This window comes from Heteronotia binoei, chromosome 1 (assembly GCF_032191835.1).
Source record: "Heteronotia binoei isolate CCM8104 ecotype False Entrance Well chromosome 1, APGP_CSIRO_Hbin_v1, whole genome shotgun sequence".
NCBI classification, from domain to species: Eukaryota; Metazoa; Chordata; class Lepidosauria; order Squamata; family Gekkonidae; genus Heteronotia; species Heteronotia binoei.
Genome location: NC_083223.1, coordinates 224,741,350 through 224,762,587, shown reverse-complemented (window position 1 = coordinate 224,762,587; position 21,238 = coordinate 224,741,350). Strand labels below are relative to the sequence as shown.

At 41.9% G+C, this 21,238-nt stretch overlaps 1 protein-coding gene across 5 annotated transcripts in view; it reads right to left on the bottom strand.

The window, feature by feature from the left end:
* SLC8A1 (solute carrier family 8 member A1) overlaps positions 1-21,238 on the bottom strand; it is a 366,099-nt gene that overhangs the window by 326,979 nt on the left and 17,882 nt on the right. The window lies entirely within an intron of this gene.

Sequence of the window (21,238 nt, the reverse complement as noted above, 5' to 3'; positions counted from 1 at the left end):
ATCTAAAGGCACAGAGATTTGATGGAGCATGTGGTTGCTGAACAAGGGTTCACTGAGAGATCTGTCACTATCCTTCTGCCTTAACAACACAGGTTTGGATAAGTTACTACAAACAGTACTCAACTTACATGCGATCTCAGCTCAAGCCTACTATGATATTGTGTGTCTGAATCTATTACATTATTACTGGCATCAGACTGCATCTAAAAATCTTTTTCTAACCAGGATAGAAAGGTACACAATTGAACCATTATTCAAGGGAAGCATATCTCACCATGGGAGCAAGTTATCTAGAATGAGGTCTCTGATTTATATCTCTGCCTTAGGTCATATATGTGATTATAAAACAATTTCACCTTGGTCTAAGTTAAGAAATGACTACATTGTTGCAATGTCTGGAGCCACTTTGTAACAATACTGTTTAACCACTGAGGAAGGCTGATTGATCAAAACATGTTTGGTCAAGGTCAGTAATGGTTAATCTCTGAGATTAACATGTGATTTTATGCTAAATGGAGGCTATTACTTGGGCCTATTTTTGTTTTTTTTATCACATTTGTATTAAATGTATATTTTTGCATACTTGGTAATATTTATGCTTCAGGTTTTAACAGAACTATTGGGCCCTTATATTCTGATTTTCTCAACCTTTTGGTTCTGAATTCTTACATTCTCTCCCCGCTGCTTCCTTTGTCTTTTGATGTGTCTGAATCTATCTACATCTATGGACTAGGTTAGCCACAAGGAGCACATCTTATTCATTTCAGATTATTGATTAAAGTATGGTATCTCTGCTTTGAAGATGTAGCAATGCTAAGAAAACAGGCACTGGACTTCTGCACTTCTTTTCCAAAGGGAGACTGTTCATTTCCTTCCTCCACCACAGGATGAGGTGTTAGCAGATGCTATCTCTGGTGCCCATTAATCATGCAAACAGCTTGCAGAAAACGCAGCTTTGGTAGACAGGTTTTGCTGAGGGGCTCAAAGTCTCAGAGGAGAGAGCAATGCTAGCACCTTGCCGTCTGTCCACAGAGTGACTTTTTATCCACAGCAGGAACTACCACAGCAGTTTAACAAAGACATCAAGAGGATCATATTTTCTTTCAGGGGGATAGAGTCATTGTTAGGGAAAGTTCTGCTACAATTCTCTGTCAGTGCAACTCTTGGGTGGTCAGGTTTATATATTGTATTTTTCTGCTGCAATGTATTGTTGCCTATATAAGCCACTGGGATCTTAAAAAACATGGGATATAAATATTTTAAATATAAATAAGTGCTGACTGTGGCTAAGGATCAAAACAAATTAAATCCTGAACAGTCTGTGATTGGTTCTACTCATTGTTTTTTTTTAAATGCTAATATAAATTGTGCAGGGATTGGGGCCATGTAAGGCAGAGGGTGTTTAACTTCCTTCTCCTATGTGCTACTGCTAATTAAAATTGGACCCCCCACACACACACATACATATGGTGTCATTAGCTCTCAAAGGGATGGGGACAGCCCTTATTTTGCCCATCTTTATTCCCCCCTTTCAAGAACCAATTTTGCACTCACCTTACGCCAGTCTCACATTTGTCTTCTCAACCCATCTTTCTTCCAATTTCCCACTATCTGCCCTGGGCTGCAGCAAGGATCAGCGTTTTCGCACAGCGAACAGAAACCGCTAAAAACCAGTTTCTGTTTGCTGTGTGAAAACGCCAATCCTTGCTGCAGCCCCGGGGCAGATAGTGGGAAATCAGAAGGAAGCCAAGCTGAGAAGATGAATGTAAGAGCGGTGTAATTTATTGTTTATTTATTTCAATTTATATTCTGCCCTCCCCGTCAAAGCAGGCTCAGGGTGGCTTACATATTCATGTATGGACATGAAACACAAAATACAATCAAAACATAAAAACATAAAGCCATAAAAATATTAAAAACATTCAAGGTGCTATTGATCTTTAGATGATAATCTGTTTAATAAAATGGATGGCTGCCTATTCTGTTTTGTATTAAGTTTAACTATTCTGCTGTTCCAGCTGGATGTTGTATATAAAACAGCTCTTAGGGTCATGCTAGAGGTGGTACAGATGTTTCAAAGTCTGTTGTAGCCTGTGCTCTAATTAACAAAAAGCACCATCTTGCAGGCCCTGCAGAACTGTGTGAGCTCTCACAGGACCCTAACCTCTTCAGGGAGCTTGTTCCATCAGCTCGGAGCTACAACGGAGAAGGCCCTGGCTCTAGTCATCATGAGCCTGGCCTCTTTGAGGCCAGGGACTGAGAGCAGGTTTTGTGACACTGACCGAAGTGCTCTCCGGGGAACATGTGGAGAAAGGCAGTCCTGAAGGTATTCAGGTCCCTGGCCATATAGGGCTTTAAAGGTAAGAACCAACACCTTGAAACGAACACGGTATGCGATGGGCAGCCAGTGCATCGCTTTCAGCACAGGCTGAATGTGCTCCCGTAAGGGGAGACCCATTAACAGCCTGGCTGCAGCATTCTGCACTAGTTGAAGCTTCCAGGTTTGATACACTTTTTGCTCATACTGATGCTCAGAAAGAGCAAATACTGGTTGATATGCCAGACATTGGAGATGCTATAAAAGAGTTCACCACGGATTGGGGGCAGTTTTTTAACACCCAGAAGAAAATAAGCAGATTGCAACTACATGCTCTTTTCCTTTCTGAGAACTGTAGAAACAATAGAATTCCAAGAGGCCTCAGGGTGCACAAACCTCCAGCTATGTTTGCAGAAGACGCAGATTTCAGGATTAAATGGGCTGCTATTTTGAATAAGCGCTCTACAGATCTGATGCTATTACTCATTGAAAAATCTAAAGCTGAGATTGTTGTAATTAAAGCTGATGTGGAAAAGATGGAAGTATCTCTGAAAGAGACACGTTCTACTCAGATTTTTTGATATATGATTTTGAGAATAAGATAAAAGAGGTTAAGGTTAAGAAGTTCAACAGGGACCTTAAAGACTACACAGAGGGCAGCATTTATAATTGGACTATAGACCGTCCTAAGAAACCAAAAGCTAATGAGAAACACATTACATGGGCACGCCTAATGAGGGTGTACTCTGATGTGGACTCCTCTGATGTTGATTCTGGATCCACATCAGGGGAGGATAAAGCCCCAGTAAAACTAAAGAGAATTCTTAGGAGCTACAATAGGTAGGATGGGGATAGGAGAACTGGTGATTTTTTTAGGACAGAGCCAGGACCAAAGGAACTGCAAGAAGACTTAATTGTAAATTTGTCTAACAGGTTACTGACAGTTGAGGAGCGTAGGGTGCTTAATAGAGGGCTGGGTTTTGTGCCTGTACCTGATTATAACAGTTTTCAGACAAGAACTGATCTTTTTAAATTAATCCAAATGATGATCAAGTTTAAAAAATTGTTTGGCAATGATGAGGGCAACAGGGACATGTTCTTCCCCAAATCCACATTTAATCCCTCTATTCAGGATCCAACGATTGTAACTTTTAAATGTTTAGTTTTGAGAGATGTTAAAAGGCTGGAAAGCAATTTAGAGCAACCTTGGAGTAATCTGCCTCGAGGAGGCTTTAGCTCTTAAAGGGCTGATACAGGATGATTCCATCATAGTGAAGCCTGCTGATAAGGGTGTGGCCATTGTGGTTTTGAACAGTAATGACTATCAACAAGAGATTGAAAAGCAACTAGCTGTTACCACACATTATAAGTGCTTGATGAGTGATCCAAGAAGGAACATTCAGAGATTGATTAAAATTGTCCTGAATGAAGCTGAAATGATGGGCATAATCTCCAACAAGTTACATAAATACTTATACAATGAATTTCCCAGGACACCTTGCCTTTACATCTTGCCTAAGATACATAAACAGATACTCCCACCACCAGGGAGACCAATTTTATCAGGCACAAACTCGGTGTGAGAACCCTTAGCAAAGTATTTCGATTATTTTTTACAACCTTTTGTCCTCAGAATGAGGTCTTTTACTAAAGACACAACTCAGGTTATTAACAACATTGAAGGTTTACTGGTTCCTGAGGAGGCTGTCTTGATCACAGCAGATGTAAAATCACTCTATACAATTATACCACATGAAGACGCAAGGTTGGTGGTTGAAGAAACTTTGGAGTTGAGGGAAATTAAAGGGCCCCCTACATATTTCCTTATGGAACTGCTAGACATAATCCTGGATAAGAATTATTTCCAATATAGAGATTCTTTTTATTTGCAAGTGTCTGGGGTAGCTAGGAGGTCAAGTTGTGCCCCTAGCATAGCAAATCTCTTTATGAACAAACTTGAGATGGAAAATTTTTTCAATGAAAATTGCAATCCTCTTTTGAAAGAGATAATTTTTACACCAGATTTATAGATGATTGTTTCTTTGTGATAAGCCTCACAAAATATGTGGCAGAGCTCATGAACTGGATGAACACAATGCATGACAAGGTGGAATTGACTTACCAGGAAAGCACTAATGATGTACCTTTTTTAGATACAGTTGTGTACAAAACTACTGAGAATAAGTTGGCAACTAAAACCTACAGAAAGCCAAAAGATAGGAATGCTTTTTTTACAGTATTCATCATTCTATCCACGTGCCTTGAAAAAAAATATACCATATGGCCAGTTTGTAAGGTTGAGAAGAAATAGTATCCTAATGTCTGATTATCTTGAGGATAATGATAAGTTGGCATCTCATTTTGTTGGTAGAGGCTATCCAGAGAAACATGTTAGGATGGCCAGAAAAAGGGCTGCTAATCTAGATAGAACAGTTACTAAAACAGAATCCCAGGATGAGAAGTACTAGATTACAATGGGGACTAGAATTTAGCAGATTGTCTAGCAGAATTTATAATGTGGTAAGGAAGCATTGGCACATTGTAAGTGATATTGGAGGTTGTGAAATGCCACCACAAATAGGATTGTGTTGCACTTATTCCATTAGGGATAAATTGGTAAGATCTAGAGAATACCAATCGGTCAAGCATACTCTTAAAGGGCACTTTGCTTGTAAAAGGTGTGCAATTTGTCATTTATCTATGAATGTCAAGGAGTATTATTTTGCTGAAAAGACTAGACCATTTGTTCTAAATCATTACTCTACATGTGCTACCCGCTGTGTTGTGTATTTGATCATCTGTGGGTGTGGCCTACGGTATGTTGGCAGCACTACTCGAGCCCTTAGAGTACGTATTCTGGAACACAGGAGCAGACTTAGGAACCATGTGATTGAAGCTCCTATGGTCAGCCATTTTATGCAAATGAATCATGACTGAAGATTTTTGTTTTTTCACCTTATACAAATATGAACAAACAGACAGAAATGAAGACATGCACAAGATTCTGCTGCAAAAAGAGGCATACTGGATACACCAGTTGAATTGCATTTCTCCATATGGACTGAATATGACCAATGATTTGAAATGTTTTTTATGAATGGTCTTCTTTATAATATTATGAGTGCTGTGCATAATTTGCCTGTGTGATAACATAATTTTGTATAAATTATGGGATTTGACATTCTTTGTATGGAATATTTTGTATGTTGTATCTGCTGTGATATAGTTTGTGGTGTCTGTGTCTTTTATCATGTTGCATTAGAAATGTTACTTTACCTTTAAGAGGTTTGTGTAATGGCAGCTGTAAATGAGATGTTTGCCTTTTTAAACATGTTAGTTGAACCATTAGGGTGCACAAGAAGCCACATACTAAGCTGTAGCCGAGGTGAAATTTATGCTGGAGATGCTTGGCATCCCTCTTTTTTGAAAATTGTGTAAAAAATTTATATAATTGAATCAATATGTAAGTATGATATATTTTTTTCACTGGAAGAGGGTTGGTGGTGTCTGAATGTCCTTCTGATATTTTTGTATAATATTTTCTTTTGTTAGTGATCCCAGGTCTGATGAAGACTGGAAAGAAACAAGTACTTAATCAATTGGCTTGTCACCACACTACTTTGGGACTTGAATATACATGTTTTGGACATTTGGACTGATTTCTATATACTTCTTAGTAAATTGGTCACTAGCTTGCATTTTTTGTTGGGTTTGAGACAAGGGCAGCCCCATGTAGAGGGCATTATAGTAATCCAGTCTTGAGGTGACCGTGGCATGGATCCCTAGGTAAGGTGAGTGTGAAATCGGTCAAGGTCTATATCAGCATGGGGGTAGGTTTTGACAGGCAAAATCACATGGGAAGGGTTAAACCCACTCAGCCACATGGTCCTAAGACAAACCAAACTTCTGTATGGCTGTATTAGCATTTTCAGAACTCTGCTGATTGAGAAACTCAAGCATGTGGAACTAGTTTATTTATTGAATCAGGTGGGTTACTGTGTTGGTCTAAAGCAGCAGAACAAAGCTGGAGTTCAGTGGCACCTTTAACAAAGTTTTATTCACAGTATAAACTTTGGGTGCACATGAACGGTATTGCATGTACACAAAAGCTTATACCTCGAATAAAACTCTGTTGGCCTTAAATAGTTTATTATTTTTCCATTAGCAAGATCTGTATTATCTGTTAGCACAGGGATGACCAAACTGCAGCTTGGGAGCCACATGCAGTTTTTTCATACATATTGTGCGGCTCCTGGAGTCAAGGTAAAACTTAATGCAGGCTTACTCTTAAGTAAGCATACTTAGCATCAGGACCCCAGTCAGCATCTGAGCACTGTCCCACAGGTAAATGGGGGAAGGAAGGAGAAATAGGCAGGCTTGCAAGCTCTTCTCCACCACAGAAATCGCCTGGAGACCTAGAGTAGGGAAAGACAGCACAGGAGCCAAAGGAGCCACTGGAAGGAGGGATGCAATTAAAGAAGACAGTACAGGGTTTTACAGCTTTTGTAGGAGCTGCGTTTACTAACTTTAGTGTCAAGGCAAAGGGAAATGCATACTGATGCAAATGGTGGTCAGTTATATATATGGTACATGTTTTCCTTCTCCCACTGGTGCCAAAAAATGACTCCCTGACCTATGCTGGTCTTATGGAGATTGTTATTCCCACTTTACAACAGGACCATGCACAGTTGTGTTGTAAAGTGCATACATATGTCCTCTATCTTTCTGTGCAAAGAAAGTATTAAGAGTTTTAATAAAGATGTGTGTGTAATATTTGTCCATGTCTTGGGATCTCAAACATCTGACATTTATTCTATGTGGCTCTTATGTTAAGTAAGTCTGGCCACCCCTGTATTAGCATGATTGGTGCTTTTCTGCCCAATCAGGCCCACCAAGGCAGCTAACTGCTAAAACAAAAGAATATAAAACATATTATAAAAACAACTGAATACAAAACTGAGGTACACATGGAACAGAGATTAAAATATAGGGGCAGGAAGGAGGCAACATTGAGGGAACACCGGACAAAACAAAAGCAAAAAAAAAGTCTTCACATGCTGAGGGAAGATAGCAACAAGAGGGGGCAGATTAATATCCCTGGAGAGAGAGTTAGGTAGTTTTGGTGCCATGACCCAAAAGGCCCTCTCTTAGGTTGTCAGCTGTATAATGTCAGAACATGGATCACCTAAACTAGGGCCCCAGAAGATGACCTTAATAGTTGGGTAAGTTTGTATGGGACTGGGTTTTCAAGTATGCTGGTCTCAAGCTGCATATGGCTTTAAACAACAGCACCTTGTTTAACAGCATCTTGACTTGGTTAAACAGTTAAACAACAGCGACTTGACTTTGACCCAGAAACAAACTGAGAGCCAGTGAAGATGGGCCAAAACTGGAGGGATAGGTAGAGTTGTCTAATTTGGATTAGAAAATTCCTGGATGATTTGAAGGTGGATCCTGAGGAGGGCAGGGACCCTCCAAAGTAGCCATTTGCTTCAAGGGAACTGATCTCTGTAGTCTAGAGTCTTGAGTTGTAATTCTGGGAAATCTCCAGAGCCCACTGGAGATTGGCAACCCTATCTATGATGCACTGCAATCAGCATGCTGACTGAGACATTATTTTTTCAAAATAATTTCTGAACACTTTTAAGGGCAGCCTCACCCATTTATATCCCACCCATCTCCTTAATGGGAACCCAAACTATCTTAGATTGTTCTCCCCTCGTTCATTAGATGGTTGCTTGGATCCTGTCTGAAAAGGGTCCTATTAGGAGCCTGATTTGAGACTCCATATACAAATGCATATACAGAGTATGTCCAGGGGCCTCTTAATCAAACTCTCACCCTTTCCATGCCATATTTTTAAACCATTCTATCCTGATCAATTAAATCCAGTTAATTTACAAAAACAGACAGGTTTTGTGGAACGCTTTGTTAAAAACTTGTGTGTGTGCATGCATGTGTGTGCACACATACTGAATACCACAAATTTGGCACTGATAAATAATTAAATACAAACACCCGTGGCAGAGTGAAAAAATGGAATGTCTGCAAGCTGAAAGTGATTGAAAATGGATAATTAGAATGGAAATTGCTACACAAGCTTAATATGAGGTAGGCTGTGATCAACACCAGATCTGAGAGTCAAACTATGTGTAATGATGGCAGATGTGTGTGAAAAAGCTGGCCTTCCCAAACCAATTTATTACAGTGGAAAGAAGAGGCAATGGACAATATAGATGGAGGGGGGGGGGCAAATCCATCTCCACCTAGAGTTTCTCCCTCATCTTTCCCCCTTTGCCCCAGCTGGTTTTTCCCCATTGGGACTCCAAAACCATTTCCAGAGGGAAAATAGTTGTGAAACTAAATGGTGTTTTTGGGGGGGAGTGTATGTGTGTGAAAGTATGGACAAGGAAAACATTCAACTCCCACCCCACCTCTTCCTACTACCTTAAGCTGAAATTGGAAAGGTAGCATACGATTTTTTAAAAAATAAATAAATAAATAAAATATTCTGTTTTAATCACTTTCGACCTCACACGATACTAAATAGGCATGACCCAAATTAGATTCTGACACTGTTATGTCTAGTTTAACCCTATTTACCCACATTATTATTATACCACACTAAGGCACAACCTGCACAAGAATTTTTCTCTGCATTGCAGGATTCCATTCAATCTATCCTTACTCAAAATCCAGATGACGTTTAGCCCAACACACAGTCCTCCCATTTTCCCTCATTCGATGTTCTTCAAGATTTGGTTTGGGACCAATTTTCTAGTAGTGGGGCACTTGCAATACAAGCATAACTCTTGCAAAAATTTTCTGTCCTCCAATAATGAGGAGGATTTTACTGAAGTTAGCAATTAATTAGTTCACTAATCCCTACTACTCTCCTAGTATAGGCTGTATTTCAGCCCTGTCTTCTCACTGTGTTCTGATTCATCTTTGATTTCCCCCTTGCCTTCTGTCATAGCAGTACCTGTGCGAACCTCCTGTAAGCGTTTCCACCATTATCTGACTTTTCTGTATTCTCCCAAAAGTAGAGTTATATATATATATATATTTAAAAAGATCAGAATTATCACAGCACATCTCCAATTCAACACAGTTAAATGTTTTCTCTGGGCATTTGTGAACCAGCTTGCCACTCTCTCATACAACATTTTAGGTAGGTGAACTTTTGTGTGTGCCCCATCACAATGACAATGTGCTAAAACTAATAATGATGATGATGATGATGATGTGAAAGTGAAGATGTTTTCTACTGTTGATGTATACCATGCAGGATCATAGGTACACATGTGTTACGTTCTTATGTGACCTCAAGTCACAACATACAGCAACCCTGGTAAGGGGCTTTCAAGGTGAGTAAGAAGCAGAGGTGGTTTGACATTGCAAAGTCTTCCTTGCTACAGAGCCTTCCTTCCATCCACATACCAACCCGAAGCATCTGAGATCTGCCAATATCTGGCTATACTATACCAGACCACATACTTCTATACTATAGTCTTGAAGTCACCGTGGCATTGATCAGAACAGACAGGTTGGCCAAATCCAAGAAGGGGGTCAATTTGCATGCTAGATGAAACTAGGAAATATATATTTGCCATTGCATCCACCAAGATAAAAAGCTAGATCCAACAATAACCTAAAACTCCTGGATTTGATAGGTACAACCCCATCAAAGGTGGAAAGTGTAGCACCCTGAAGGGCACTGGCTTTGCCAACCAGCATCACCTCCACAGTTCAACTTCAGCTTTTTTTCCTTCAGACCCAGGACAGAAATAGCCACTTCTAGAGGCAAAATGAAGTATTTTGTAATTGGAGGACATCAGTATAAATGACACACAACTCAAAAGCTACAGATAATTACATGTAAGGGTTTCATACAGTTGTTACAAAGCACTAGTGATATTACAGCATCCTGCAGAATTCCTAAGGATGAATCTCAGGAAGCAGCCTCATCAATCACAACCCTCTGAACATGGCTGGCTAAAAAACTACTAAAGCATCCACAATCCCATTCCCATTTGTTTTTTATATATAAAATAAATATAAATGCAGTCTATACATTTAATATCTCTTTAATCATAGGTTCCAGAAAGAGAAGGCCAAGATGCTGCCTCCCAACACACATTGGATTCACCCTTGACTAAAAAGAGAATCTCTAGCAAACAGACAGACTTGTCTGATAGCCTTCCAAATTTATGGCCACAGTTTGGGAAAGAATATAATTCCACAATGAACATTTATGTGTTTTGACAGATAAAATCTTGAGGGTTTTATCACTGTGTAGCTTGCTTCAGGAAAATACTTCTTTTCTGCACATGATTTGTAGACAGCTATTGCTTTATATTATATATTCTACACAATGAAAGTCATTTGTGGGGAACAACTAAATTCTCCATTTTAGTAATCCTGCTTCAGGCAATAATCTTGATTGAATGTCATTTGGTAATAAGGAAAATGATCCTCACTGGAATATCCTTAGCTAGATGGTTACCTCTAAGTAAAGGAACAGCCCCAGTTTTCTACTGACTGCATAAAGGAATATCTGTAGAGAACTCTTAATACTCTAATTCAGTGGTGATTGCTCCACAGGTTGTAGAGAGCCACATTCACAATTCCCATTGACCAAAGGAGCAAGAAAACTACTTTATGTCCCACACAAGTTTGCCCATTCTGGGTTAAAAATTCCTGGAAATTTTGGAGACAGAGCCTGGGGAGGGACCACAGTGAGGTTCACCCTAACCTAAAGGAACCATTTTCTCCAGAGGAATTGATATTTGGTGTCTGGAGATCAGTTGTAATTCCAGATCTCCTCATTCCACCTTGAGGGTGGTAACTCTAGCCTTGCACCACCATACACAAAACATACAACAATAATATATAACTAATATAGAGCCCTCTTAGTTACCAGCGTTATCTCTGAGCATGTACAGTTGTTGTTTCCTGCTACTGTTGAATGTTAGCTAGTCCTTGTACACCTAGAGAGCAGGGGCATAAACTACAGGGAGGCAAGTGGAAGTATTGCCTTTCATTCATGAATGGAACATTTTCTCAAACTGTCTCAGCGATGGAGTTGATGACATCTTTCCTCCAGAGCCCTCCTTCTTTGACTGAGAATCAGAATTGTATGAGTTATATACACATTATATTTATACACTATACATTACATTTTTAAAATCATGTGATTAATTGTTGGTGGCAAATGGTTTTTAGAAAGATAAACAATTTTATATTGAAATAATTTAATATAGATTACTTGGTATGGATCAGGACCAGGTTCAGCCCAGACTCCCACCCTGAGAAATTCAGAAGTCCTTGCTGGAGAGAAGAGACAGGCATGCAAGTCAGAAGCAAGACACAAAACACGGAACAACCTTTTGAGTTCTTCAGAATTTCATTTGGCTGGATGTTTAAAAAATGAAAGCGTCTCTGTTTAAAAGTTCCCTTTAAGTTTTACTCTAGTTTTGCAGGAGAAAAGGTGGTTTGAACCTTTTTCTCTGCTAGTTTTCAACTTGCAAGGACTTCTGCTTTGTGTTCACACAGAACCCCAACATCTTCACAGCTTTGATATAATCATCACGGACAAGTTGTGCTTTGTTTTAAAAGTATAACTCTTAGTTTTATCTTGAACTCACAGCAATGATGAAAGTATCCCTGTTCCTAAAGAAATTGCCCACTTTCCTGGAACATGGGGCAGACTCCATGGGAAATGGTGCACAGAAGACCCACAGGAAGCTCTTGAGCCACTGCTCTCATCTAACATTGTGATATATATGCACTGTGGCAATGTATGTGTGAATATATGTTCTGCCAAACAATTTGAGAATAGCACAGGAATTTGATTTTCCAGGAATCTTAGCTTTCTGTTAACATGAAAACCAAGTTTATAGTCCTCTTTGCTGGTGAGTCTAAAAAAACTGTTAAGCAGGGTCTGTTGAAAACTTAGAAACAGACAGGGATCTTTGACAAAGCTTCGAGTGATAAACAAGCTTCCAAAACTAGCAGTTCTGAAACTACCTTCACTGCCCTTCCAGCTCAAATGCCTAACCCCCTTGTCTTCTGCCCCTCCTCTATTAGACTTCTAAATAATATGTTGAATGTTGCCAACAAACAAATATTGCCACCAGAATGTAGAGAGAAACATTAAGTTAGAGGTTCCTATTATATTTGGATACATTTGCCTTCTAGGGTTGTCAGCTCTGGGTTGAAAATTCCTGGAGATTTGGGGGATGCAGCTTGGGGAGGGGAGTGTCTTCAGCAGAGTTTAATGGCATACAGACCAATTTCCAAATCAGCCGTTTTCTCCTGGTGAACTGGCCTCTGTTGATTGGAGACCAGTTGTAATTCTAGGAGATATCCATCCACTACCTGTATATTGGCAACCCTATTTGATTTGGTTTTGGGTTTTGACACGGAATAAGACCATCCTGAATAAGAACCATTCATATTATTTTGATTTTTAAAAGTGTGAAGGGAAAACTTCACATGAATAAACACTCAGGACTACAACATTAAACATTTCGATCCTACCTCTGGCCTCCCATCATTATCAATATCTCTGACAACCTTTAGGTATTAAAAGAGCAGTGTAATATTGTGAATCCACCCTTAAGATGATTCAGTGCACAGGCCTATTCAGTTATCCCTGCATTCTTATTCAAAACTTTTCAAGAAGCAAGGAGACATTCTGTGAAATCCCTCTGGCAAGAACAGGAAGCAGATGGTTCAAGAGGAATTATTACTCTTTGGGTCACTGCATAAGGTCATAAAGAAGAGCAAAGTCTCATCAGAGTCTGGACTGGCTCCACTGGCTTAAAAGGATTTGGCACAGGTACCTTCAGCCTGCACAGCAGCACTGGAGCAGATTAATGAATCACCTGAACTTCAGTTTGTGACCTTATTCTCATGAACTGTTTTTACGTAGGAATTCTTTTAAACCCAAATCTCAATAGACAGAAATCACAAACAAGACTGCACTGTCTGAGCTGTCTTATTGATACTCTGGTTGATCGGCTGTACACAAGAAAGTGTTACACCTGAATCAGCACAGCAAACAGGAAAGGATCTTTGGTTATGTGAAGATGTAGCTGGTTTATTCAGCACTTTTTTCTAAACTGTTTTGGAAAGGTCAGCAGTTGAGTGATGGACATAAAGACCAATCTGCCTGTACACAGCCATCATTTGAAGAGCAGGGCCAGATTCCTGACTGACACAGGATCTACATTCTAGTCAATCAGCATGGTACAAGTCCAGCTTCAGCTCATACCATTTAAAAAAGAGTTCATACTAAAGTCAATGCAAAGAAAAAGATGGTTGGCTGTCATTATTGCAGAGAAGGTATTTCCACGCCAGGTTCTCTGCTGAATTTGCATACATCTGTCTGCAGTCTACAACCTAATGGCAGAAGAGAAAGGAAGAAGGTTTCATTTTCATCTCACCTTTCTTGGGAGGCTCAAGGAGGCTCATTATGCAAAGAGCCCAGGGTACTTTGCCCTAAACAGATCAATGTTCTGCTTCAAGGAAATCCAGACTGTCTTCTTGTCTTCTAAAGCTCAAGTTGGACATTCACAGATAAAAGGAATTTGAACACTGAATTAAAAGTTGCTAAAGCATAATAATCCATGAACACACTACGGACTAAACTCTGGCCCTGAAATGATAGTCTAAATAATTTGCAACTGATTCTATCAGCATTGCTCAGATATAAGCCCCAGACAGATCCAGTTGCAAAGAGATGTTTTCAGAGGTTAGCTGTGCTGGCCTGCAGTAGAAGAGCTAGGTTGAGTCCAGGAGCACCTTAGCAGCCAACAAGACTTTGAGGGTGGTTGAGCTTCTGAGAGTCAAAAGCTTCCTTTGTCAGATACAATATCTGATGAAGGGAGCTTTGACTCTTGAATGCTTATACAAAAAAAAAAATCTTATTGGTCTCCAAGGTGCTACTGGACTCAAATCCAAATAATATACACTCTGTAAAGTACAGGAAGTTAGTTTGTAATTGTGAATTAACCTCCCTGAAAACCAGAAAACTGACACAAACAAGCCTGATGCAGGCACATTTCAAATCAAGTTTTTATTTTTCACATACATATGCACCAACAATGGAAAGTGGGCTGATGAATGTTTTAAGTAGCTTGAGTGAATTTGTTTAGGTGCAATGGGATTTACTTCCTTGATCACAAAACGTAACATCTGACCAAAGTCTTATAACAGTTGTAAAAGAAGACAGGGATTAGGGATTTGCTAGAACTCCCTCCAAACAGTGAAATTCTGAATAGATAGATTTGAGTTCAGTAACACTGTAGAGACCAACAACATTTTTGGTGTATCTGACAAAGGGAGCTCATACCCTGAAAATCTTGTTGATCTCTAAGGTGCTCCTTGAACCTAGCTGCACCACTGCAGACCAGCCTCTGAAACTGTTCTAAACATTTTCTAAATCCACTGACTTATTGGACTGTTTAGGACTGCCTGTAAGAGAGGGAATTCCACTATTGCAGGGCATCCATCACTTTCCTGAACCTTACCTGTACTGTGTGAACATGGCACATTGTTAAGAATGTACTATTAATCCATATTAAAGAACATAAAGAGAAACACAAGGGCAGATGTTTTAATGATGATGGGGGAAAAAAATCCTAAACAGCTGGTCAACCAGCTGCATACAAATTTGGCTCTGACACCTTCTGCTATTCTTCAGGACAGATGGTTAACTGATGTTCACAACTGTTTTCCAAGTTCTCCTCTTATGTGTACTATACAATCAGAGATGCGATGGCTCCCATAGCTCTGATATGTGCTGAAGGATTTGCCCCTGCTCAACATGTGTACAGTGCAATTCATCAACAACCACATCACTTTCACTAGGACTTCAAATGGCCACCAAAAATACTCCGGGCAGCTGACTGGGTTCAATAGACTGAAACTGAAATCTCACACTGATAACTTTTAACCCATCCCCAAATGCCAATGCTTGCGAGGAAAATCAGGAGGTGGGGGGAAAAATGTTTGGTAAATTTTCAAGATGACCGACATTTAGTTACTTGCTATATACTTGACTACAAGGAGCCCCATGGTGCAGAGTGGTAAGCTGCAGTACTGCAGTTCAAGCCCTGCTCACAACCTGAGTTCAATCCCAGTGGAAGCTGTGTACAGGTAGCCAGCTCAAAGTTGACTCAGCCTTCCATCCTTCCAAGGTCAGTAAAATGAGTACCCATCTTGCTGGGGGTAAAGTGTAGATGACTGGGAAATGCAACGGCAAACCATCCTGTAAAAAGTCTGCCATGAAAACGTCATGCTGCAACATCACCCCAGAGTCAGAAATGACTGGTGCTTGCACAGGGGACTACCTTTACCTATATACTTGACTGTAAATTTGGGAACTGCAAGTCTCTCTGCCTAAATTATGGACTTTTTCTGCATGTTCTTAAAGAAGCCTTGAACATCATGAACAGGCACAGACAGCTTTGTTACCCAGCCCTGCCCCCCCACCCCGGGTTTGGAGGATCTTGTTGTACAGCTTAGCCTAAACACAATCCACTTTGCAATCCACTCAAGATCCACTGGGCCAATCACATTTGCTCACCATTTCTGGAGGCCTGCTCATTCAGGAAGTGGTAACAGAGGTCTGAGTAGCCATGATAACCAATGAACCAAAAATATATTTCACTAGAGCAAAGATCCCCAGCTGTGCTGACCTCCAATGAAGGCAGACCTTCAATTCATGTGGTTACAGAAAATTCAAGACTCATTAAAAGGACTGCTATACTTGCAGCACTGGAACCTGTGCACAGATATTAGCAACGTTGGCTCTGCAGAGATAGTAGCAATGTGGGATTTCCCCAATACATAGCTGCTGCTAATTTCCAGTGGTATCACAGTCTCCTCTCTCTCTCTCTCGGCTTGGCTTCGCGAACGAAGATTTAAGAAGGGTGCAATAGTCCATGTCTGCTGCAGGCTCGCTGGTGGCTGACAAGACCAATGCGGGACAGGCAGGTCCGGCCACAGTGGCTGCAGGGAAAAGTCTGATTTAGGGTTGGTCCTGTAGCAGTGCGATTCTTCCTCAATCTCCTTTTGTCCTCAAGACCAGCTATGCGTGCGTTCTCAAAGGAAGAGACAGCCTGGTGGATGGTGTGTCTCCATGCTTTGCGATCTGAGGCTAGGTCAGACCACTGGTGATGGTTGATGCGACAGGTGCCAAGGGATTTCTTCAAGGAGTCCTTGTACCTCTTCTTTGGTGCCCCTCTATTTGGATGGCCGGTGGAGAGTTCGCCATACAGGGCAATCTTGGGAAGGCGGTGGTTTTCCATCCTAGAAATAGGCCCTGCCCAGTGCAGCTGCATCTTCAGCAGCAGTGCCTCGATACTGGTAACCTCCGCCCGCTTGAGGACTTCAGTGTTGGTCACAAAGTCACTCCAGTGGATGTTGAGGATGGTGCGAAGGCAGCGCTGATGAAAGCGCTCGAGGAATCGCAGGTGATGACGGTATAAAACCCACGATTCGGTGCCGTAGATGAGGGTTGTCATCACAACTGCTTTGTAAACATTGATCTTTGTGCCTTTTTTCAGATGCTTGTTGCTCCACACTCTTTTGTGCAGTCGGCCAAATGCACGGTTTGCCTTTGCCAGCCTGTTGTCAATCTCCTTATCGATCTTGGCATCTGAGGAGATGATGCACCCCAGGTAGCTGAACTGCTGGACTGTTTTCAGAACTGATTCACCCACAGTGATGCAGGGAGGGTGATAATCTTCCTGGGGTGCAGGCTGGTGGAGAACTTCTGTCTTCTTCAAACTAACTTCTAGGCCGAATAGCTTGGCAGCCTCTGCAAAGCAGGACGTCATATGCTGCAGAGCTGATACCGAGTGAAGAAGAAGAAGAAGAAGATATTGGATTTATATCCCGCCCTCCACTCCGAAGAGTCTCAGAGCGGCTCACAATCTCCTTTACCTTCCTCCCCCACAACAGTCACCCTGTGAGGTGGGTGGGGCTGGAGAGCGCTCCCACAGCAGCTGCCCTTTCAAGGACAACCTCTGCCAGAGCTATGGCTGACCCAAGGCCATGCTAGCAGGTGCAAGTGGAGGAGTGGGGAATCAAACCTGGTTCTCCCAGATAAGAGTCCGCACACTTAACCACTACACCAAACCGGCTCTCCGGTTGGGAGAGACAAGTGCAGCATCATCAGCAAACAGTAGCTCTCAGATGAGTGGGAGACAAGTGCAGCATCATCAGCAAACAGTAGCTCTCGGATGAGTTTTTCCATCGTCTTGGAGTGGGCCTTTAGTCGCCTCAGGTTGAACAGGCTGCCATCAGTGCGATAGCGGATGTAGACACCATCGTCATCATCTAGATCTACTGCGGCTCTTTGAAGCATCATGCTAAAGAAGATCATAAAGAGAGTTGGCACGAGAACGCAGCCTTGCTTTACACCTGTGCCTATTGGGAAGGGCTCCGAGAGGTCGTTGCAGTGTCTGACTTGGCCTCGCTGGTCTTCGTGTAGCTGGATGATCATGCTGAGGAACCTTGGGGGACATTCTAAACGTTCCAAGATTTGCCACAGGCCTTTCCTGCTAACGGTATCGAAGGCTTTGGTAAGGTCGACAAAAGTCACATACAGAGCCTTGTTCTGTTCCCTGCATTTCTCTTGGAGCTGCCTGAGAACAAATACCATGTCGGTGGTGCTCCTGTTAGCTCTGAAGCCGCACTGGCTCTCTGGGAGGAGTTCTTCTGCAATGGTGGGCACCAGTCTGTTCAGGAGTATTCTGGCAAGGATTTTGCCTGCGATGGAGAGCAGGGTTATCCCCCGGTAGTTGGAGCAGTCTGACTTTTCCCCTTTGTTCTTGTATAGGGTGATGATGATTGCATCGCGAAAGTCCTGTGGTAATTTGCCTTGTTCCCAGCAGGTGACAAGTACTTTGTGAAGTGAGCTATGTAGTACTGTGCCCCCATGCTTCCAGATCTCTGGTGGAATTCCATCAACTCCTGCTGCCTTGCCACTTTTCAGTTGCTTGATGGCTTTAACAGTCTCTTCTAGGGTGGGGGTTTCATCCAACTCTGTTTTCACTGTTTGAAGTGGGGTGAGGTGAATTGCTGAATCTTGAACTACGTGGTTGGCACTGAAGAGAACCTGAAAATACTCTGACCACCGGTTCAGTATGGATGCCTTGTCTGTGAGAAGCACTTGGCCGTCTGCACTATGCAAGGGACCATATACTGCCTTCAGGGCCTCGTAGAACCCTCTTAAATCACCAGTGTCTGCACACAGCTGGGTTCTCTCTGCAAGCTTGGTCCACCAATCGTTCTGAATGTCTCGAAGCTTGCGCTGGAGGTTGCTACATGCAGCGCGAAAGGTTGCTTTTTTCCCAGGACAGGAGGGCTGAGCAAGATGTGCTTGGTAGGCAGATCTCTTTTTCGCCAGTAAATCTTGGATCTCTTGATTGTTCTCATCAAACCAGTCCTTGTTCTTCCTTGTGGAGAACCCGAGGACTTCTTCAGAGATCTGCAGGATGGTAGTTTTTAGGTGTCCCCAGAGTGCTTCTGGAGAAGGGTCTGTGGGGCAACTGAGGTCCTCAATTCTTGACTGGAGTTTTGCCTGGAAGGCAGCTTTAACTTCGGCTGACTGGAGACTGCCAACCTGAAACTTCCTCCGAGGGATACCTCCTCTCCTGGGTGTGGGTTTAAAGTGAAGACAGAGATTGCAGCGTACAAGACGATGATCCGTATGACATTCCGCACTGGGCATTACTCGGGTGTGTAAGACATCTCGAAGGTCTCTCTGGCGCACCAGAATGTAGTCGATAAGGTGCCAGTGCTTGGACCGTGGGTGCATCCAGGTTGTCTTCAGACTGTTCTTCTGCTGGAAGATAGTGTTGGTGATGGTGAGCTGGTGCTCCATGCAGAATTCTAGCAGGAGGCGCCCGTTGTCATTGCAGTTGCCAATGCCGTGTTTGCCAAGTACTCCTTTCCAGGCTTCCGAGTCTTTACCTACTCTGGCATTGAAGTCGCCAAGGATGATCACCTTGTCCTCTGTAGGGGTCTTCCGTACGAGGTTGTGTAGATCAGCATAGAACTTGTTCTTTTCTGCAGAATCTGCTTGAAGGGTTGGGGCATACACACTGAAGAGTGTTGCATGCTGCTTGTTTTGAAGTGGGAAGCGCATGGACATGATGCGATCTGAGTGACCTGTTGGCAGGTTTTCGAGTTTGGAGGCAATGGAGTTCCTGACCATGAAGCCAACGCCAGAAAGGCGGCTCTCAGCCTTTGACTTACCCGACCAGTAGAGGGTATAGCCAGCACCGTGTTCTTGAAGACTACCTTCCTCAGGGAAACGGACCTCACTGAGAGCTGCTATGTCGATATTCAACCTGAGAAGTTCGTGGGCAACTAGAGCAGAGCGTCGTTCAGGGCGACCACTGTCTACTGTGTCAAGCATGGTTCTGATGTTCCAACACGCAAGCTTTAGTCTTTGCACACTTTGTGAGGCAGGTGCATGCCTTTTCTTTGTTGTTATTTTTTGACCGCAAATAAGGATGCCCGTTGACCGCCACCCCCCTGTACTTATTGTACAGCCTTGTCTACACAATTACGTTTTTTACACACTTGTTTGTTCATTCCATTTATTTTCTTTCAGGAAGATGTTTTTGCTGCAGGGCGCTCGAAATGAAAATATTTTGTTCCTTGGAAAACAAGGTATTTCCACTAAAAACTGCATTTCTATTTCTCCTTTAAAATTTTTCTATGGTATGTAGTTCAGCAACCGGTTCAAAGCTTGTTTTGTGACATTGCTTGTTTACACAAACACACTTGCACATATTTCTTTACTTGTATATCTGTGGCAACCAGCGTCAATAGAATGTCTGTATTTGGGTGCAGTATGCCTCTTGATCACCGTTTTCACGAGAGAGAGAGAAAGAGAGAACAGGGAATACCTCAAGGAAAGGCAATGCTATCAAAGATTTCAGGTTTTCACAGCTGGTAACATCATTAGGGTTTGTAGAATCTTTCGGGATCGTGCCGTGTTCTACTGGAGAAACGTCTGGAAGGAAAACTTTCTCCAGTAGAACATGGCACTTGATCCCGAAAGATTCTACAAACCCTAAAGGCAATGCTGTTTGTCCCCTGGACCTTGGATTCTTCCATACCCTATTCTGCCATGATTGCTGAAGGGCAGCTCTGCAAGAAGCTATATATTCTAAACTGTACTCAGTCAGGTCCCAAATAGCCGATAAATAGCTATGATAATGATTAATCTATTGTTAGAACGCAGAACTGGACATTATAGTAATTTACTTCTATAAAGAGACTACCATCTATCCTCAAGAATTCTTCTCCCATCTACCCAAAAGTTACAGAAGAACTGAGATGGTTTCATTACATGTACACATCTAGACATTATTATGCTGCCTCTCTGGAGTTCTGCTTGAGGTGGCTTACAAGTAAAAGAATAAATTGTCACCATAAAAAAAAAAGCAAAACATATAAACATCCAATCATTACAACTGCTATCATCATAACAGCTATGCAAAGTGACATGCAGCGCAGTCCTGAGAACACTTTCCTGGGAGTAAGCCTAACTGAATAGATCTGAGTAGAATTAAGAGCACACCTGTTTAAGATTGCTTTCATGGCTTGCCCAATGTATATATGTCTCAAAATGGTGAAAGAAGTTGGCACTGGTTCCTTTCATTCTTCCATGAAGTGCCTCTTTCTCTTCCATACTCCTTCATCCCTCATCCTGTTGTTGGTTTAGCAGCCACAAGCCCTGTATTGACAAATCTCCTGAACCTTGCAGTCTTCACATCAAACTGACTTGAAGGCACCAAAACCAGCCAAGAACAGACAGAAAAATAATCCATCAAGCTTTTCCAAATATAGGCAAAGGCACAAGACTGCAGAAAGCAAAGTCAATGAAAAACA